Source organism: Xyrauchen texanus, chromosome 47 (assembly GCF_025860055.1).
Source record: "Xyrauchen texanus isolate HMW12.3.18 chromosome 47, RBS_HiC_50CHRs, whole genome shotgun sequence".
Classification (NCBI taxonomy): domain Eukaryota; kingdom Metazoa; phylum Chordata; class Actinopteri; order Cypriniformes; family Catostomidae; genus Xyrauchen; species Xyrauchen texanus.
Genome location: NC_068322.1, coordinates 11,767,488 through 11,790,397, shown reverse-complemented (window position 1 = coordinate 11,790,397; position 22,910 = coordinate 11,767,488). Strand labels below are relative to the sequence as shown.

Sequence of the window (22,910 nt, the reverse complement as noted above, 5' to 3'; positions counted from 1 at the left end):
AGAAACCGAAGAAGCGCAACACAGCACTTTTAAGATGTTTTGGTGTAAGTAAGATCCTCTCCGACACCTCAGTCTCTTTTTCATCATTTTTCAAATAATCAACGCAGCTGTGCCGCATCTAATGGGTTGAAATGGATAGGCTAACAAAAACAAACCGCGTCAGCTGCATCATCATCATCATGTCTCGCGCGCCTCCTGACACACCTAAAATTCGAATGCACGGTTTTTGCTTTCGAATGTGCATTTTTTTTTTGTATTCGATGAATATTCAAATTTTAATTTGACAACCCTAGTGTCAGCACTTAAAAGTGGAGACACCTCATCTCGTCTATAACCCTTGTGAAACACTGTCAGCTAACATTTTATGAGAAGTGGATAGTGAAATGGTTATATGCACCCCAATAATTCTTTTTAAAGTCAAACTGAATTTCAAAAGCTACTGAAATTTCTACAGGACAGCAATTTAAAACATCATATGCTTGCTCCTGATGCCATAGCTATTCCAAATATTAGCGCTATGTAATTATGCTAAGATTAAGGCTAGCATTAATTATTAAGATCAAAGACCAAATTCTAAGTCAGCATTGCATGTATCCTTCTTGCAGAATGGAATCCCAAACTATTCACCCCAAAATGAAAATTCTCTCATTATTTTCTCACCCTCGTGATGTCCCAGGTGTGTATGACTGTCTTCTTCACCAGAACTAATTTGAAGAAAATTAGAAAAATATCTTTGCTTAATAGTTCCTTAAAATGCAATTGGATGGTAATTCAACTTTTGAAGTTCCAAAAATAACAGATAAATGTCATCCATACTGACACCGGTTAAATTCTAAAGTTATGCGATCGTGTCGCTTTAGAAGACATTAATTTAACAGCTGGAGTCAGTATGATAATATTTATGCTAACAATGTATGATGACAAAACAACAGTATGAAATCAACAGTATGATATGCTAAGATATTTTTCTAATTGTCTTCAAATGTGTTCTGCTGAAGAAAGAAAGTCATACACACCTGGGATATCATGAGGGTATGTTTACATACATTTAAGTTATTTGTGCCTTTAAGCAGCATGGAAAATTATATAAAATTATGTCAATTTAGAAAATTAACCAATTGGCTTCTGATAAGAGGTGTACTGAATTGGAAGTGTACCTGTGGATATATTTTAAGGCCTACATTCAAACTGCCTCTTTGCTTGACATCACTGGAAAATGAAAAGAAATCAGCCAAGACCTCATCTGTACAAACAAGATTACACAAGTAGAAACACCATGGCACCACACAGCCATCACACCGCTCAGTTTGGAGACGCATTCTCTCTTCAAGAGATTTAATGTAGTTTGGTGCGAAAAGTGCAAATCAATCCCAGAAGAACAGCAAAGGACCTTGTGATGCTGGAGGAAACAGGTAGACAAGTATCTATATCCACAGTAAAACGAGTCCTATATCAACATAACCTGAAAGGCTATTCTGCAAGGAAGAAGCTGCTGCTCCAAAACCACCATAAAAAAGCCAGCCTACAGTTTGCAAGTGCACATGGGACAAATATCTTACTTTTTGGAGAAATTTCCTCTGGTCTGATGAAACAAAATTATGATATATATTATATGACCATCATTATTTTGGGAGGAAATAGGTTGAGGCTTGCAAGCTGAAAAACACCATCCCAACCATGAAGCATGGGGGTGGCAGCATCATGTTGTGGGGTGCTTTGCTGCAGCAGGGACTGGTGGACTTCATAAAATAGATGGCATCATGAAGAAGGAAAATTATGTGGATATATTGAAGCAACATCTCAAGACATCATCCATAAAGTTAAAGCTCGTCACAAATGGGTCTTCCAAATGGAAAATTACCTCAAGCATACCTCCAAAATTGTGGTAAAATGGCTTAATAACAATCAAAGTCAAGGTGTTGGAGTGGCCATCACAAAGCCCTGACCTCAATCAGATACAAGTATGTGCGAGCAAGTTGGCCTACAAAACTGACTCCGTTACACCAGTTATGTCGGGAGGAATGGGCCAAAATTCCAGCAACTTATTTTGAGAAGCTTGTGGAAGGCTACCAAAAACGTTTGACCCAAGTTAAACAATTTAAAGGCAATGCTACTAAATACTAACAAAGAAAACAATCTGTCTGTCTATCTACAAAAAAACAAATGGTTAACTTTATCCAACATTTGTCTGTGCTATAATAGTATGCTTATTAGCTTAGCAACATGCTAATGCCATACTCTAAAATCTATTGAGAATCGCATCTTTAGTGCAGAGCACTGTTTGTGTTGTGTGCACAAAGTTGCTGCCTATGTTGAGCTTTTCAAATTTTCATTTAAGAAGTTCAACATGTTCAGTGACATGAACCCTGCCTTAAAAGGTAAGTAAAATTTATTTATATAGCACTTTTCACAGATAAACATCACAAAGTGCTTCACAGTAAAATGTAATACAAAAAAATTTAAATACATTCCCCAAAATACAAACAACAAACACTACAAACAACCATTAAAAAAACCCTCGACTAACCAAAAGCCTGCTTGAAGAGCAAAGTCTTCAGTTGTTTTTTAAAAAAATCAACTGAGTTTGCGCAACGTAAAACAAGAGGCAAAGCATTCCACAGCCTGGGAGCGACTGCCTGGAATGACTGGTCCCCTCTAGTTTTAAAATGGGTACGGGGAACAACTAATAGCATCTGATCTAAAGACCTGAGACTCCGGGTAGGAGTGTGCGGCTGTATCAGGTCAGTGATGTAGGTAGGGACTTGGCCATACAAGGCTCTAAAAGTAAGAACTAGAATTTTAAAATGAATTCTATACTGGACTGGTAACCAGTGAAGTGAAGCTAAAACAGGTGTGATGTGTTCTCGTCTCTTAACGCGGGTTAAAAGCCTTGCAGCAGAGTTCTGAACAACCTGGAGGCTGATGAAGCTCCTTCTTACTCAAACACGTAAAAAGACTGTTACAATAGTCTAAACGGGAGGAGATGAATGCATGAATAATCATCTCTAACTCACCTTTAGTCACAGATGATCTTAATTTTGAAATGTTCCTCAATTGAAAAAAGCAGTTTCTAACTAATTGTTTCGAATGAAGCTCCAAGGACATAGCTGACTCAAAGACAACACCTAAGCTCCTGAGGCTCGGATGGACAGATGGGCCTAAGTCAGCCAATATGTTGTATTATCTTTGGGATTTTACTTTCAGGGGCTGATAATTAGTGTTTCTGTTTTGTCAGAATTGAGAAGCAAAAGTTCTCACATAACCACTTTTTAATACTAGACAGACAGTTAATTAAAGAGGACAATTTAAACAACTCAGTTTCCTTAAAGGAGCAATACAGTTGAATATCATCCGCATACAAGTGATAAGATATGCCGCTAAACTGACTAATAACCTTACCAAGAGGAAATATATACAAGAGGAACAAAATAGGACCCAAGACAGAACCCTGCGGTACCCCACACGACAACTCTGCAGTTTCAGACACAATCTGATTCAAATTCACACTAAAGCTTCTACCTGACAGGTAGGATGAAAACCATTTTATAACTGATCCCGACATGCCAACCAGATCACGAAGTCTATTTAACATAACATTATGATCAATTGTGTCAAAAGCTGCTGAGAGGTCCAATAAGACCAACACTGTATATTTTTTAGAGTCAGCTGACATCATAATATCACTTGAAACTTTAAGTAACGCCGTTTCTGTGGAATGTTTTTTGCGAAAACCAGATTGGAATTTGTCAAATAACTCATGATTCTCTAGGAAAAGGGTGAGTTTTTCAGCTACAACTTTTTCTAGAATTTTTGACATGAAAGGAAGCTTCGAAATTGGTCTATAGTTTTCCGGTTGTAGCGGATCCAGATTCGTTTTTTTAAGTACAGGCTTAACAACCGCATGTTTAAAAAAAGCAGGAACAACACCATTTAAGAGTGAGGAGTTAAACATCTCAACAATATAGGGGCCAATGTAGTCAAAAACTTGTACAAATAGCACAGTAGGAACAACATCCATAGGACAAAATGATGGTTTCATAGAATGTAACAGAGAGGTAATGTCAAGTAACGTCACAGGTGTAAAAGTGGACCAACAATGCGGGGGGGACATGTCACAGGCAAAGCTCTGAGCCAATGGTGGTTCAATGTTAGCCCTAACGTCTCTGATCTTATTAACAAAAAAGTTGAGGAATTCATTACAGTCAGATCTAGATAACACTGTTGTTTGAGAGCTAGTTGGAGAAACTATTGTATTAATGGTGTCGAATTAGATTTTAGGATTGTGCTTATTCGAGGAAATAAGTTGAGAAAAAAAGCACATTCTCGCCTTTTTCAACATCTCATTCAAGGTGACCATAAGATCTTTAAGATGGAGCCTGTGAACCTCGAGTTTAGAAGACTTCCAAAGACGCTCTACTTTTCTACAATTTCTCCTAAAACTTAAGATAGCTTCATCAATCCATGGACAGGTTTTATTGTGGGAGACAGCGCTCAATTTAATTGGTGCTACTTTATCTAGAATCGATAAGCACTGACCATTAAAAGATAAAATAAATTCATCAACATCAGTACATCCTTTCAGAGAACATGGGTCAAACAAGGCAGAGAACCTCTCTGCAGTGTCTTGATTAATAATCCGCCTTTGTGTCATAATTCTCTGGGGCGGAGGATCTTGAGGAAAGTTAATATTAAAAAACACACAGCTATGATCACTCACATGTACATCTTCCACATGTGTATTTACAATATCTAGACCAAGAGAAAAAACAAGGTCCAGGGTGTGACCCTTAATGTGCGTGGGTCCAGTAACGTGCTGAATGAAATTAAGAGAGTCTGTAATAGAAAGGAGATTAGCAGCTGTATTGCATGTAAAATCATCAATATGCAAGTTAAAGTCCCCCAAAATTAAAACCCTCTCAAGTTTGATGATAGATGATAAAAAGTCAGTAAAATCAGTAAGAAAGACAGCTGCCAACATAGGCTGTAGGCATCAAAGCAGCTCACTAGGTTTTGGGACAGAGCTATATAGCCTTGTTTTCTGGTCCCTTACTAAGTCCCTTCTCTCAATTTTCAGTTTTTCTCTTTCTGTCTCTCATATGAAATTAAATTGCTTTCTCTGCTGTGAAGCATTTCCATGGAACCTTCAAGCGTTTTATTTTTGAAATTGGTCTCTGAATGCGCACACACACACACACACACACACACACACACACACACACACACACACACACACACACACACACACACACACACAGAGCACTATTCCTTATCCCCATCTACTGTATGTATGAGTGATATTGAAAAGGAGTATTTGCAGGTTGTGTTTGACTGAGCTAGCTCTGTGGTCGGCTACTCTCTATCTGCTCTGGTCCAGTGTCTCTGGCATGTTGTCCTCTTGTTTAACCGTGTCTTCTCTCACTCAGGCACTGGAGTCGTTTCTGGGTTTTGGGTTCATGTTGCCATGGGGGCAAAGTCTTGAGCAATGCTGCCAGCTTTTTCCAGCCTTGATCTTTAAAGTGGGTGTGTGAGAAAGTTGGCATCACTGGAGCCTGACCAGTCCCTCTTTTTCTCTTTTTGCATCTCCAACTCTGTTAGTTTTTCTCAATCTCTGATGATATGCCTTTATGTGAACCTTTAATGCCCTAGCTCTCATATGCCACCAGTTTACTTTCCTGCCCTTTTCATACTCTTATTCGGATACACAAACCACACTAGATGGATCACAGCCCTGAAAAACACTGATTGTTATCAATGTGTTTTTTGTTTTGTTTTTTTGGGCAGTACAACGTAGTTTTATGGTTTATTTATTTCCCTAAATCAACATTAAATCCCCTTCCTTCCAGTAAACGTCTCTTACTGATATGTCACGGTACTAAATAGAGTTGTCACAACACCAAAGTTTTAATGGTCAATACCAGTCCCAGTAATTGTGACAGGAAACTGGGTTTTATGAAAGTATGTGAAGACTGTTTTGGGATCCATGGAATGTTGTGTTCCTAAGCTGTCAGATCTACTTTTATTAGAGAGTCAAACAGAGATTGGTGTTCGAATAAAAAATTGGAATTGATGAGCCTTTGTCATTTTATGGCCTTATTATGGGTTTCCAATAAAAAAAAAGACAGATTTGAGCTGGAAAAATTGGAAATGCACCTTGTCCTTAAGGCCTGTTTGTACTTCTGCTTCGGATCTACGCCGTAGGCAACGCGTAGCTACAGCAGTTTTCTGCATAGCCTTTGCCGTAGCCTGGTGTGGATCTCTCCAAAAATGTAACTGCGCGTCACATTATCACAGACCACAACAGCTGTAATTGGTCCACTTTGTAACCAGAGACCATCCTCCAGCATGACAAAAAGGATATGAGTTAGCAGCACATTTTCTCCAAGATTATTTTAAGATATATATCATTGATCGTGTTGTGATCGGGCTCATTTGCTTTTCGGAACATCGGTTGTTTTTAGTTACAAAAATGCGACAAATAGACAACTTGCAGTATAAACTCTAAAAGCTGTTTCTGCTGTATTTGTTTTGTGAGTGAAACAATATTTGTTGCATTCTACACAAGACCTTTCCGATCTCTCTGATGATTTGACAGTATGTTTGAAAGAACAGTGTACAATATCTTATCATGTTTGATAATTTATGAAGACGGAACACTTCTAATTTGTCAACAAATTAAAAAGTGCTTGTTAAGTGTAATGTTGCCCTATATGCATTGTAAAATCTTTAAAACGACACCCATTTTATTTTTGTCAATTGAGCAGTTATTAATTAATTTGATTTATTTTTCAGCACGGGATGCCAAAAGTATGCCAAAATATGTATTTATTATTATTTAAGCGACTCAAGGGTAAGCATTTAGTATTTGCCAGATTTTTGTTTGTCTATGCCATGCAGGCAACCTACATTTCAACATGTTCACATACATTGAACACATTTTTAATGCTACAATAATTGAATAAATACTTTTAAATCCACAAATTACATTGCTTCCAATGCTTATGCTATGAAATGTTTAATTGGGATTTTGGCTGTTTACTCCCAGAACAACACAGACAAACCAACGCAGATCTATAAATGCAAGCTGCAAAGCAATGCGTTGGCCACTACACGGAGCCTACGCCGTAGATTCAACGCAGAAGTATAAATCAGCCTTTAAATCGGCAGGTCTCGAACCAGAAGCAACTGTTGGCTGTGGGGGTCAGATGATGTCCTCACCACGTACAGTTTTCAACAACAACTCCGACTGCTATGATTAGACTGTTGGTATTATAAAACAAATTCAATTCTTTAAAAAAAAAAAAAAAACTGTACTGGAAGCTCCCAATTTGAAAACACTTTCTCAATTTTGGCATGCGCTAAGCTACTCAATCCACTTTATTTTCCTCATCCATCAGAAATAAATTCATTTTTATTATGTTTGCTTTACAAAGCTAACATAATTGTGCTGTCCTGCCCCCTCCACACACACTTCATCTCATAATTGTGACTGTGGGTGTGTTGGTGAGAAGATCGCAGATGGAGGTTGCTCCAAAAGAGCTTCCAGAGTGAACCTGAATCTGGATCATGTGTGTTTGTGCATATGTGTGTTTATAAAGTGCATTGTGGTGGTCCACAATTATTTGCAGACCAAGCCTGTGTGTGTGTGTTCCTGATCGTAAAGGTCAGCCTCTGGTTTCGTGGTTGCTTCAAGACTTTTTTTTTTGGTGGTGTTTTAGTGTGTTGGAACTGTGTTGTGTTTGCCAAGAGCAGACTGACTCTTGCTGTGGGAAAGATTACAGAAACAGCCTTCAGTTTCCTTCTTTAAAATATTTTTAGGAACTTTTGGGGTTTGGCACCTCATGCCAAGTTTTGAACAGGATTTAAAATGTTTTGGACAACTTGCGCCTAAACGCTCCGATTACAGAACGCCCTTTGTTACTGATGGAGGTATTTTGCTGGCTCCTAAATATCCCCAACTCATGGACAAAATGGAAAATCAGCTTTTTTGAGTTTGGGTGGTTTGTTGATTTAAAGGAATAGTTTATTCAAGACAATTCAATTGTTTTCATTATTAACTTGCCGTCATATTGTTCCAAACCCATATTACTTTTAGTTGTGAAACACATAAGGTGTAAAAAACCATGACAAAAAAGCAAGCTAAAGTATAATAAAGTAGTCTATATGACTTGCATTGTATTGCACTGTATTCCACACAATGACTATTGACTTGAAATGAAGCACATGAGTCATGGGCATACTGCATACAATAGATCAGATCATGTACATTTGAATTATTCGCTTTTAGTTATGAACCTGTGTGTGCATGCATGTGGGTGTGATAGAAAGCGACAGGAAGAGATCAGGATTCAAGCACACGACTACAAACATCTGGTTCCCATTGGTGAGTCCAAAACGGAGCCAATTTATGGAGACTGGCAGCGTAGATGCAGAGAAATCACAATGAAAACAAGAGAGGCACCAATTGGGACGGCAGTGAAATGGAGCATGAAGGTTCAAGCCCACGTTTCTGGCCACACCCAAATCCCCTTGAGCCCTGACACTAAGCCTCTGAAATCATCAAACTGCCCAGGGAAAATTCTCCATATGTGAAAGACATTAGAATGTTCCATCAGAGTAGGTGTGTGTACAATGTCGGAGGTCGCGGCTATGTTCGGAATTGCATACTGACATATTACCTTATTTCTTCAGTATAAAAAATGTGCACAGTATGCAAGTGTATACAATATGCATATTATACTCACATGACCTACTAACAGGGCTGGACTGGGAAGAGAAATCGGCCCGGGATTTTACATAGCAACTGGCCCAAAAGTTGGGGAGAGAGGGGGTGTGTGTTCGCTGTCCTTTTCTGCATATCGCGGCGCCGTCTTGTAGTCCGTTCTGCATAACGCGGTGGCTCATTTTAGATTTTCCCAGCCGATGCACCGCCCCACTCATTTCTCTTGATGGCCTGATCGGCCCCAAAGTGTGTCGGCACACCGGGAAAATGCTATACTACATGTATACTACATTTGCCAAAATGTACAGTGTACAATAGATCACATTGCATGGAATACTGTATATGTAATGCATTTGCACTCAATTTGAACAGTGTGATGAATGAACTGGAAGTAAATACAGTATCATTTGTTTACATCTCTTTTTTTACTCCTTATTTGATTTCACTGTCCAAAGTTAAGACATATTTACAAAAGATTGAAGACAAAAATGAAAAAATGAGCTTGCAAAACATGATCAGAAATGTATATGCGATGTTTTGGTCACACAACCTTCATCAAGCATACATAAAACGCTAAACATATAATTTACAAAAGATGTTTTTTTTTTTAAGTACATTTCCAACTTGCAATGTCATGCCACAAAAGTGTTTAAAGTTTGAAACATTTATCATGGAATAATGCCTATTTTTTTGCTACTTATAAAAATAGTAGTATCCAGAATACTGTGCAGTGTTCCGTAAGTAGTCCGGAAGTATACCAAAGTCAGTCACCGATTCAGGGAATTTGATTTTAACTCATCTTAATAGCAGAATGATCACTCTGAGAGAAGAGAGACAGTTGTGGAGTCCACAGACACTGATAAAATGCACATCCACTGGTGCACGGTGCGTGTGAGGTGTGTGTGTGTGTGTGTGTGTGTGTGTTTGTTTTTGAGTGCGTTTAAAGCTATTTAAGGACTCTGTCAGAGATGTTAGCACTTATGAAACAAATTATAAAAAAAAAAAAAAAATGAGACTAATGAAATTAAATCTCATATAGTCACATGCTTATGTAATTTAATTATATTTTAGTTAGGGACGTGCCTGGGTGGTCGACTAATCGACTACTGTAGTCACCAAACAACTGACTAGTCTATTAGAGGGGTCGACTTCTAACATTAATATTTTTATTGGTGGTGGTTTTAATGGGAGACACAAATCTCAGATGAATTGAGAGACGCCACCTTTTGGAGAACGTTTTTTTTTGCGTCATGATGGCTTGCTGTTTAACTGTGATAAACAGTCAGCATGGAAAAACCTCAATCTTTGGAGCTTTTTTTAATTTCTTACTTTTCCTACTTTGATAGTTTTGTGCAAAAAGATGTTATAGAAAGATGTTATTTAATTGTTAAATATCCATAAGTTACAATGCTGATGTGCTAAGCTTAGCACCTGTATATGCCTCTGAAACATATCTAATTGTGGTCACATGAACATAACAGATCTTAATTTTTACTTTTATGGATCCCTTGACACCGACTATTCGTTTAGACAACCCACCTACTAGTCGATTATGAAAATTCATAGGTTTGCTCATGCCTAATCTTAGCAACAGCAAACATTCACTGACACGAACATGTAAAAAGTATTACATGTAAAAAAAAAAAAAACTTGTGATTGGCCTATAAGTTAAAACTGCTGTTCTGTGGACTATATCTGGGGTCTTGCGGTTTCCTCCCTCTCCTGGCTGTCAGAAAAACCGAAACCAGTTTACAGTTAGTACAAAGCTAAAGGTTGACCTGAAATCACCTTAAGAATTCTCCTAAAATGACTAGCAATGAACGGGTTTGTCAGATTTCCAAAGTGAGCAGGTTTGTTTTTATAAGCTATTAGATAGTTTAAATTACTTATTCCAAAAAATTTAGAGCATGTTTAAAAAAACAACAACAATCCATGTTTCTTAACATTCAATTAATGGGTCAAAGAACAGCATAGCCCACCCTCCTTTTGTCACATAAGGCTAGACATTGTCCTACTAGTTTCTCATGATAGAAAAAACATCAATCACAGCAATGTAAAAACAAAAATCGAAAGATATGACTAATTAGCAGGACAAATGGTATCCAGAAATGGGACATCTGGTCTCCCTCTCTGTGAACCACTCTGTCTGTCTTTCTGACTTCAGGCTGGCCAGAGGAATAAAAAATCACAATTCTACCCCATATCTGTTATCTCTCTAAGCTTTATTAGACTCACTGAGGCATAGCCTTGATCCAGCCGCTTCTGAAGGCTTCTCTGTTGTTCTATTCAGCGTATATTTACAACACCCACTGTTGGGGAAAAAATAGGCCATGACCAATCAAAGTTCCTGTGACATAACCCACATATACAATCATTCGCATGCACACCCTGACAGATACAGAAAGTAACACAAATACAGACAAACAACCATCATTCCGAGTGGATTATTGCTCACTGATTGTCAACACACCCAGCACTTGATTGGGCCAGGTTTATTGTCAATATTAGGTGGTTTAAAGCAATAGCCCAAGGTTAATGCTGATCCAAATTAGCCTTTTAGATTCACTCATAGGCTTTATTACACATGTAGCATTTAAATAATTTATTTGGGCTGCAAAATTGGCTAATCTGAAACATTATTGACTCTAACCTTGTATGAGTGCCTGGCACTGCATTGGTAATGTGCATGAATTGGATTCATTGTGTGGGCTCCATTATTTTCATTGTAATAATGCCCTTCTATCTTTCCCCTCTCTGTTTCTTATAGTGTGTCTGCAGCAGTACTCAAGTGGATCAGAGGGAAAAAAAGGAGGGGGAGGTCAGACAGGGGGAAAAGTGAAAGTAAGTGGTAAATAAAGCGATGCAAGACTGTTCTGCAGTGTGGAGGGTAAAGGAGTGGTGCAAATAGGGAGTAATTTAATAGGATAAATAGTTTTTCAGAAAGAAAGGGAGGGAGAGGAAGGGTTAAGTAGGAGAGAGGGCATCTAAATGTGGTAATTACTCATGAGATTGTCTTTAAAAGCTTTCTGTCTTACTCTCGGGCCACTCCCTGATCGTCTGCCGTTGCCTCATTGCCGTGATTGGCTGTTGTGTTTCAATGAAGGATTGGCTCAATACTTTTTATACAAAGAAGGTCAATGAAACATGAAACCAGACCCTCAAACCTGAATAAAAAACACAGACGCTCTCAATACGCTAAACACATTCTTGCTCTGTTATTGGAACCTAGTGAGCTGCCTAGGAGCCAACATTTTAAGGCATCACAGGCATATTTTCAATATGAAGGCTGTTCCAAAAGGCAATCGGCAACAAAAGGGAATGTTTCCCACCAAGATACCTAATTTTAGCTAAATTTTTACATGTGCAATGCATTTATCCTTCGTGGAGAAGGCAATCCCAGAATATACTCAGACAAGCTAAGCGAAAATATAAATCAAAGATGACGAACAAGAAATGTTGATTATAAAAAAGCTTTTATGTCATTAAATACTGAAAAGTAGTGATACAACTATTTCAGTGCAAGTAAAAATGGGTGGTTTACCCCAATATTTGTGCATGTGCAATGCATTTTTATGCTTTCTAGAGTGTTGCGTGGTTAGCTTAGCTACATGCTAACATCAAACTCTGTTAAAATCTGATGCAAGCAGAGTCTCCTTTGGGTGCTGCCTATTTAGAGCATTGCAAATCATACACTTATGATGTTAAGGATTCTGGCTTATAAGGTAGCTGCCTATTTAGACTGCGAGGAAGCTCACTAGCTATTGAACACAGAGCTGTCCTTTCCACCCTTACCTTATTGAGTGTGTTTATATTGGAGCCTGAGGCAGTTTGATGTTTTTCATGAGATGGTAAGGAAATTCTGATTTCAAGGCAGATTATGAACAGCTTTTTTTTACAAAATCCCAACATCTAGTTTTGCTTTTACCCGGTTATTAAGCAGCAATGGTTAACACCAAGCTCCTATTACAGAAAGAAAATATTTGCTAAAGACTGAGACCTTGGTAAATGTTGTTTTGCTATCGCAACCCATTTTTCATAACCCCTCAAAAAGGATTTTGCCTCAGTCTCTGACAATGATTAATAGCTCCTGTCAGTCACGCCACTATGATAATGTGTGTGTGCACATTTGTTTTTCACTTGGTGATTACTCCCAGGAAGTGTGCAATATGTGGTGTAAATGCTGTGTTTTAATAGCTACAGTATGTGTGTTAGGCATCTAATCTGTCTCCTTGGCATGAGAAAATCTCACCACTTTTGGCTGTTTCCTTATTATATTTTTTCTTCAGATTTTGGCAATCTGTGGTTTTGTGGTAATGATGATTCTAGTGATGGACCAGTTGATATGCATACAATGTTAGCCATAAGTTAGCCCCAACTTTGAGTTTGAGATTGTTTTAGGGCCATACCATGTGACCTATAACAGCCCAATCTATCCTATAACAGCCTGGGGAGCGTCAGTCTGCCACTACGTGATTAGCAGCAAACACACACAGTCATATGAAAGTAAACAAGTGATTATTTCATATTTATGGGGTTATTATTTCATATTTCTCCATTTGCCTCTGGTTTTGGAATGGGTCAATGGAGTGCCTCCTGGAGACTCACATGTGTGGGTGTTAGTTCCTGAATGTGTGTGTGTGTGTGTGTGTGTGTGTGTGTGTGTGTGTGTGTGTGTGTGTGTTAAAGTGCAGAGGGGAAGTGTGTAGGTCCTCATTAATACTTTCTCTCAGCCACGGCGTCTCACATCCTTTTAACAGAGAGGTCAAACCACAGGCACCTTCTGTCGAACTCTCATATTTGCTGTAGGTCTTGTCATTATCTGTTTTAATGGTTTATTCAAACAGCTGTTGATGAGTCTTTAGGGCCCTTCTTGGATTTTAAATGCCAGTGAGTCCTGCTTGAGCAGAGGTCTGGTTTTGGGTGAAATTCTGGAGCCCAGAGAGCAAGCAATAATAAATATATATATGAAATTAACTTAGGAGCCTGCTTCTCTCTCACGCCACAAAATCACACAAACACACACATACAGAAGTGCGATGGAAGAGTTATTGTGACTGACATGGTAAGCTTGGAGTAGTGTTATGTGTAGTTGTTGTTTTTTTTGTAAATTGAGATTTTAGATTAAGCTGAATGTATATGAGAAAGTGTATGTCTTAGACACCAAGTCTTTCAGCATTTAGGTACATGTCATTAAAACTAGTTGGGTGGTAACTTTACTAGGAATTGCAACATTAAAACGATTTAAGTCAAAAATTCAGATTTATTGTCTGCCTCTTGCTGATTAAAGTGATAAGAATGATTCAAATCAAAGACAAAGTCTACTAATTAGTAAACATGTAGTGACTTGCTCGTCTGCTATCAACATTTACAGTGGAACAACTTTAACTGTGACATTTCAGTAGGGATGGATGATACCACTTATTCCCTTTTCAATCTGATATCAAGTACTTTAGGCCAATATAGCCGATATCGATACCAATACGATACCTCTATTGAATTGAATTATGAATTCTTTGGATACAATTATTAACTTAAATTATTACTTACATTTTTTTATATATTTATAGGCCTAAACAGAAATTATTAGGCTGCTTTGTTTACCCTTAAAAATGCGTTGGTTTAAGCCACATATAAAACCTCAAAATTAACCGTAGATATTATTATATGGTTACTATTACTAAAACCAAGTTACCATACTACCGTAATCCATATGGGCCAGTGGTGGCTCAGCGGTTAAGACTCTGGGTTACTGACCGAAAGGTCAGGGGTTCAAGCTCCAGCACCGTCAAGATACCACTGTTGGGCCCTTGAGCAAGGCCCTTGACCCTATCTGCTCCAGGGGCGCTGTTTCATGGCTGACCCTGCGCTCTGACCCCAGCTTAGTTGGAATATGCGAAAACAACTGCATTTCATTGGCTCTGCACAATGACAATAAAGTTAAATCTTAATCTTAATGCTGTAGTAAAACCATGGTTAATTGCATAAAAGACTTGCTTTCTGACAAAAAGGAAAAAAAAAAAAATTTGTACTGCAGCCATGGTTAATACAATATTACTATAGTAAATCCATGGAAAGTTTTCATAAGTGTATCATTTATTAATGAGGATTACAGATCATTATTATTATTTTAACAACTGAATTTAAGTAAACCTTTAAAAATGTTCACACAAGTCCATTATAATACATGTCTCCTCTAGGTTTGTCATTACTTAGTGTGAATAACTTCTGTTTTTCTATCATTACCTCATTTGAACATGTGCTGTGACTGAATGGGTGAGCGCTGTCTGACTGCTAGTGTATTTTAGCATTTTTGCACATCAAGAAAAAAAATAGTTCCGGTGCCATGCATCAGTTCACTCATTTAATAATTTTTTTACACTTTGAAGCTTATGAGATGCATTAATATTCATGTTATCTAAATAATAATAATACAAAATTCAGAATCTATATTTTTATGTGAGGATCAATATTCTTGATTCCACATCAGTATCAGAAGTATCAATAGTTTATCTCAAGTCAAGTCTATCTGGATCACTTAAAGTTTTTATTTTCTTCAGAACTCTGTGACACACAAGTGGAATATTAATCACATTAAGCCACCAAACAAAGATATGAGGCACAAAATCAGAATGTGTCTTTACGTTTTGTGTAAGAGGCAGTTTTATAGAGAGACGGAGACTGGATACTGCAAATTACACAAAATATACAAGAAAAAAATCATCTAGCCTGAGTAAATCTGTTGTCATGTTAACATGTTTTTTAAATTTTATTTGATTAAAACAATACAAAATACAGTTTAATGGCCGGTATGAAAATGGCAAATATTGGACTCTGAGTGTATGCAGTCCTGCCAACTCTCCCTACTTGTTAGTGGCTCAATTTTATAGTGGGAAGCCCTTCGGCCAAGTAACTCTGCTAGATTGAAACTCTGCAGTCTTATACATCAAGAGCTGGAGAATTATGGCCTCATGTAATAATATGCAATGGAGTTAGATATATAGCCCCTTCCTGAAATTATCGAACCTCTGCTATGGAGGAATTATGGGCAGTCTCACCTGTCAACCCCCCAGTTCATAAACTGTTAGAGAGGGGGAAGTCAGAGGGGAAGGGATTGAGTGAATATGAGCAGTTTCAGGGAAATTGATTCAAAGCCCATAGATCCAAAGGAAGATGGTATCAGGAAAGAAGCATGTTCCTCTCATTTCTATTCCTTTAAAGTCTTTGTCTTTTTGCAGGACTGAATTCAAGAAGGATTCGTCCTTCTGGCCGAGTCAAGCCAGTAGTTCAGATTTTTAGTTGCCCTACCAATACTTTCACTGTCCTGTGTGTGTGTGTGTGTGTGTGTGTGTGTGTGTGTGTGTGTGTATATATATATATATTAGGGCTGTCAATCGATTTAACATTTTTAACTATAATATATATCAATATATATTGATTATACATATTTATATAAATATATAATTATACATTGTTATCTTTAAATATATAAAATGATATATATATAAATATTCAGATAATTAAAATGCTTTGCATTCCTGTAGCAGAAGAGTTCATCATTGATAAGGCCATACAAAAAGCGGCTTTAGTATTCAATATGTTGTTTACTACCATATTATTGAACATAAGTCAATCATTGGCATACAATTCACAGCAATCCTTTTCACAAGTGAATTTGTCAATCAGTTTGAGATTTATTATGAGGGCTTGTTTAACGGCCTGTCAATTCACACCTACGGGTCACTGTGTCAAATTAAATAAAGTTTAATACTCAATCTTTAAACGCATCTTGAGATCCCTTAGATCGCATTTGCGCTCCAAGTGTTTTGAATGAAAGAACGTAATGCATGTTTGTGTGTTTCTGCCTACTGAAGTGTTTTCTTCACTGTATAAACTGTGCGTTGCTCATGTCACTTACTGCCCTCTGGAGTAAACGGGTGGTACTACAAGCTTGCATTTCTCAGGAATCTTCCATATTATGGTCCGTGGGCATGCAATAAATTGCGTAAAAATTTTTTAACGTGTTAGTTTTTTGTCAAATTAATCGCACAGAATTAACTCGTTAAAGCGGCAGCCCTAAAAGATATATGTAATTTAAAATAATTGTAAACGCTCTCCATCCACACTGCCATTTTCAGATGTTTCCAAATGTTGCTTGTCTATACTGAATCCTTTGAAAAAGCTTAAAGTCCCTTATTGCGCATGCAAAAAAAAAATTACGAAGCGTGGCCCTGTGTCATTACAGTGTACGGGCTGAGGTGCAATTGTTCATCGGACAGCAATTCAGAATAAACTTTGTCACCTTTTGAAACTTTGTCACCATCTTGATTTTTGGTTTTGGGTTGAATGTGTCACATGACTGCAGCACATGACAACAAAATGTGTTATCGTTTTATAATATCTCTTTTCCCAGTCTACACTACAATGTAGAGACTGCATTTTCAAATGTATCCACTTGGGAGAGTGTTTTCAAATGCTTAGTGTGCGCTGGACAAAAATTGTGTGGATGGAAGGCGAAAACACAGAGAAATTAATGCAGTTTCAAATGAAAACGTATTTGGCCACTTCCACACTAATCTGTTAAGTTCGATTTTTTTGTTTTGTTTTGTAATGCCATTACATTTCCAAAGTTTACAATAATAGAGAATGTTATTAAAAGTCTGTGGTAGAGGAAAGTGCTATTCTAGTGTGATTGAGAGGTTTCTAAACAAATGTAGTTGTGTGTACATGGCCTGAGGCTTCTTAATATATCCTTATGTTGTTCCATATGACTGTTTCTACTGGTCCTGGGGCCTTAAGGACATCCTTATTTTGTATAGCCCTGGTTTGTCTCTGTCTATCTTGCTAGACTGATTTGTTGGTTGATGTTTGAAGGATACATTTACTTGCTCGGCAGTAATAGCTATAATCTATTCCATGATCGGTGATCTAGCAGAGAGCCTGTGACACGGCATGCCAGCAGAAGAGATGGAATGTTTAAACATCAACTGTGGTTCATAGTGTGTGAGGGGAGGGGAAGTTGTTTGCCCTGATATCCTGGGAGACTGTAATGCTCTTTAGAAGCTGATCTGGGTTCAGCCTCCATGAACTGCTCAAAGTAGTTTGGACAGATCCTGCATCACCAAACAGAGAGATTGCATCAAAATCTCCTCATGACTGGCAGGGCTAATCTGACCCAGAGGAGTAGAAAGAAATGGTGCAAGGAGACCGAGGAAGAGGAATGGAGAAGTGAAGAGGGGAGGAGCTGGTAAAGGGTAGGGTTGCATGGTTTACCGGCACTAACAATTAAAAGGGTACGATATTATCTTGTTGCTAGTGTCGGTACCATATTACAGTATGCTGTCATTAGCAAAATGATATGAGATGTGACAGTTTTGAGGTGAATTCAATGACAATTAAAAAAAAAAAAAACTCTGGATATGGCCAAGTGTGATATTTAAACAGCAGAAGGATGTAATTTATTTAAATAATATACAGTCACATATGCTGTACACTACAGGTGCCGCTCTGCTCTGTCATGCGATTCCCACACGGGCCCATACTACTGGAGCTTAGTTTTCACGCAGTGTGTTTAGGGTTGTTCTGATACCAAACTTTTGGCTTAGGTATGATACCAGCCCTGGTACTTTGGTATCGATACTATAATCAACAATTAAAAGCCTTTTCTGGATTTCATGTTAAATGTTATGATCAAATGGTGTTTAATCAAATTGATGCATACACTTTTAATAAAAAGAGTATAAATGGCTTTTAATACTTAAATTAACTCTCCTGGTGCAGCTCAGAGATTTCAGCCCGAGAGTTGCGACAGGAGTATCCCAGCATTAATGGGAAGTTTGATATAACTAACCCAAAAACAGGAAGAACTCAAAGGTCTGTTAAAATAAAAGTCCCGCTAACATGAAAGCTCTAATGAAATGGATATGTGAAATTTAAGACATTTTGAATTGAATTTAAAAATGTTATATTCAAAAAGTACAAATAATACTAATAATAACAATTATGTAATATTAAATGGTTGTAGTATTATTATTATTATTATTATTATTATCTGCAAGCAATTTTACAAATGCAAGCAGCATTACGCCACAGGTAATCAGATTTTTTTTTTTCATTAATACGGTGAAGCTCTGTTGTGCAGCATTTTGATTTACAAAAAATGTTATTGCAATTTTTTGTAAAAAAAAAACAAAAGAAAAGAAAATGAAAAGCAATATGATATTTTTATTTGCTTATAAGTGTATGTATCAATTTGATTAAACTCCATTTAATTAAAACATTCAACATGGAATCCAGAAAAATTTAATCAGAAAATGCATAATTTGAATCTGTAAGACTTTATGCAGTTCTTTTTATCAAGTCATTTTCTGTGTAATTTCATAAAAAAAAAAAAAAGTAATTTTTTATTCGTTGATTATAGTATTGTTTTAGGATCGATACCGAGGTACCAGGGCTGGTATCGTACCGATGACAACATTTTGGTATCGGAGCAACCCTAGTAAAAGGTAAATTAATTAGTGAGTGTTTGCTCGCCAAAACATCTTTGATGTGGCAGTCAAAAGACAGTCAGCATGATGCTACTTATTTTAACACCACAAATATACAAGCTATCTTTCTTGCATTTAAAGCCGATGTGTGTAATTTCTTCAAGATGTTAAAATTCTTTTTCATATCCCAACTTAATATGCCGAGTCAACTATTAGTAAGCAATTTGCTCTACCCAATCCAGCAACATAAGCTTAACCAGTGATGTGAGTTTGAGGGCAGGACTGTCTGCTTGTACAACCAATGGAAGACAAGGGGAGTTTTCTGGAATCTGTTTGAAAATGGTGATTATCTTTGAAATTCCATTTTGGTGACACTAGTGGAACTAGTTTATATTGTTTTATTTGTTGCTAATATTGGTCTGTGCTTACCAAAATTTTAAACAGTGCCCTCAGTGGCCAAAGTGGTGAGTGTTGTTTGGTGTATAGGCACGTGTAAGCTCCATTTTCTGGGTAAAATGTCCATGGAGGGGCGCCAAAAGTGAGTTGTTCCCAACTGTACAAGCTGTGGCTTGCCGAGTAGAGGTGCACTGTTACTTTTGTAAGTGATTAGACTTACGATTCTTGCCTACTGGTTGATAAAATTATACTTTAAATGAAGGACTTGAGCTATTTTTAGCAGGGACTAAAAACGTGTAAAAAAAAAATTCATTTCGGTTCGTTCTGAGCAAAAAAACTATATTTTTTCGTTCTGGTACAGATCTTCCACAGCCTACTTTCCAAATGGTAACCGATTAGAACAAAATAAAATAATGTTTAATAACATTCTATTTAAATGACAGTACTGCGCGCTATGGGTGAGTGAAATACCAGTTGCCATATTGTCAGATCTCGCAACAGAATCCTGGGTGGAAAAAACAAGCTCAAAATAAGCCTCTTGACTTGCATCATTTAATTTTTTCTGTGTGGTGGATTTATCAGCAGAGAAATCATAATCATACAGTTAATTATGAGTTAATTATAATTTTAATTACAGGTCTGCTTTTCAATCAAAACCCAGCTGCATCAAATCTGCATTAATGCAACATATCTAGCAATAATTCAGTTAAGACTGTAGTTTTCATTGTGTCTGGATTAACCATGTATGTATATGTAGTAAATATACATAGTTGTTAAAAAGGTTTTAATTCACAGAATGCAACATCCACATGGGCGATAAGGCAAAGAAATGTGTGATGCAGCAGTTTCCTTCAGTATCAAAGCACATGTTTCATTTTTACAAGCAACATGATGTGGTGTAGTTCCACAAATGTACTCTGATAATCCCTTTGGTTTCATGAAAAAATAAATTGGAATATTGGTTATAACCGGTTACCAGCATTTAAAAATAAAGTTTTCACTCCGGAACAATTGAAAATCATATTCCTTGAACCGTTTTTAGTCCCTGATTTTTAGTGACCAGAATATCATGATTTAGGGTGGACTCTTTGGACTGGCCAGGAGGCAACCACCCGAAACACCCTAGCAACAATCTTACAATGCCCTAGCAACCAGCCAGAACACCATAACAATCCCCTGGCAACCACACACAACACCCTTGCATCATGTTTGTTTTACACAAGCAAATACCACTCATATTTTTCTAATGTAAAAGTCTATCTTGAACATTTCTAGTCTTGAATTTCCCTGAATTAGCTAATGTACAGTGACCTAACAGATCATATGACCTCTCTGAGTAAACAGCCTCTCATCCATTTACAGCTGGGTCAATGAATGGAGAGCACTGAGGTCAAGAGTCGTGAGAGAGAGCTACTGAGAGGAAATCTGGAGCCCGGCACAGACACAGACTTGGGCCTCCAAATGAGATTTTAATTGACTTGTAAAAACTTTTAGTGCTTGTCATGGGTTTTTCATTTGACATGAGGTCACATCAGGTTTTGGAGTTATGCCAAGTGCTTTTCTGTATGCTAGTCCCTGTCTGCTGCTCTTTCTAAGTCTTTGACACACAGACAGGTATGACACCTTACGATTGTGTTGACCTTTCACTATGTCACTTGGTATTTTGATAATAATACGCTCGTGTTGCCTCACGGTGACAGTGTCTTTCTGGAAGCTCATGAGAATCAATTAGCTGTCAGATTCTGCAAGACTTTCTGCAAGTGTCCCGAGATGCTCGCTTGAGGAGTTTCAGCTCAGACAGAGTATTGATTTACCTTCCTCTCTCATCCTCTTCCTCATGCCATCTCAATGTGCATCTTCTCTCTTCTGTTCTTTCTACAATACAAAGTTAAAACTGTAGAGAGGACAACTGTTTCATTCAATTTATAATAGGGCAGCGTGGTATATTAAATATTCACAACATATTCAGAATGCAACCTAGTCTCATAGAATGATCATTACTATATCTACATTTGTGCAAACTGAGTTTTATGTGCTGCTTTCTATGTTTTGCTAGTTTCCTGGTGAAATGAACACTAGAGGTGCTACAACAATTGCATTTTATTCACTCTCGCACTTCACGAGTACAACGGCTGATTTCTACTTTATTAACCCTTATTTTTCACTCTTAATCTCACACTGCTGTGCTATGATATCGCAGAATTTTTACACTAACGCGTCATTTGAAAAACAATGTGTTTTAACGCTTGTATTACAGACCCACGTACATTCACACTCTTATTCCAACATGATGGTATTCTGCAGAAGTTTCATAGAAGTGATGTGAAATTAAGCTTTTGCTTCATAAAATGTGAATTTCAAGGTTGCATTTGCTTTTAGGGCACTGTCGTTTTTGGATTAGACATTGGTTTAGGGTAAGGATGTATATTATGTTAACCTATCGTTTTCTTTTTGGACACTATTGACTTGGTTTTAGTTAAAGTTGTAGTTTAGGAATGTACATTTTACTCATTAAAAAATCTAAAATTCACCTTAAGAACCTCGTCTAATTAAGACACCATTTCACTCGGATTTGGCGCCACCCTCTGGACATTTCACTGGGAAAGAAATCTCATTTCATTTTTCAAAAATGTTGCCATGGTCATGTTATTTGGGTTTTGGGTTCATGATTTTAAATAACTTTTTTTTTGGACGATAATGGAATAGTTCACTCAAAAATTACAATGAGACATTGGTTAGTGTTTACTCACCCTCATGTAGTTCCAAACTTGTATGATTTTTTTTTAATACTTTTTGTTTATTTCTCCTGTTGAACACAAAAGGAGAAATGTTGAAGAATGGGCAGTTTTTTTCCCCATGCTGTTCGTTAACTTTCTGTATGGAACATACAAGTTACAAGTTTGGTCAAGTAATTTCATTTCAAGAAATGTAATTTCCTTTGTAAGTGCTGGGAAAAAAACAACCAATACAGGATTCAAAATTTCTCCTTTTTTTGTATTATGCAAGAGTCATGCACTTAAATACATAAATAGTAAAATACATTGAATAACGTCAAAAGGCTTTGCTATATCACTCCCTAGTAGGTAATGATATATTTTTCCCTAAGCTAATTTTAATTGCTTGGGAAAAACACTGAAATGTAATTGGAGTTTTGCTTTGTTTTTATTCATTGATTTTCTCTGTGTGTGTGTGTGGTCACCGTCTTGTGTCTTGAGTTTTTTTATGTCATGCCTTTTAATACATTTTATTCATACACCATTTTCATTTTTTATTACGTGCAATATATGAGGTTCAGATCATGAAATCCACCC

At 37.2% G+C, this 22,910-nt stretch overlaps 1 protein-coding gene across 2 annotated transcripts in view; it reads left to right on the top strand.

Annotated features, from left to right (window-relative positions):
- LOC127638793 (plexin-B2-like) overlaps positions 1 to 22,910 on the top strand; it is a 144,966-nt gene that overhangs the window by 62,547 nt on the left and 59,509 nt on the right. Inside the window, exon 2 of one of the 2 annotated variants that reach the window (XM_052120527.1) lies at positions 11,487 to 11,560. The exons of the other annotated variant lie outside the window; for it this stretch is intronic. The gene's annotated coding sequence lies outside the window, so the exon portion shown is untranslated. The remainder of the gene's footprint in view (positions 1 to 11,486; positions 11,561 to 22,910) is intronic. 2 annotated transcript variants of the gene reach the window in all.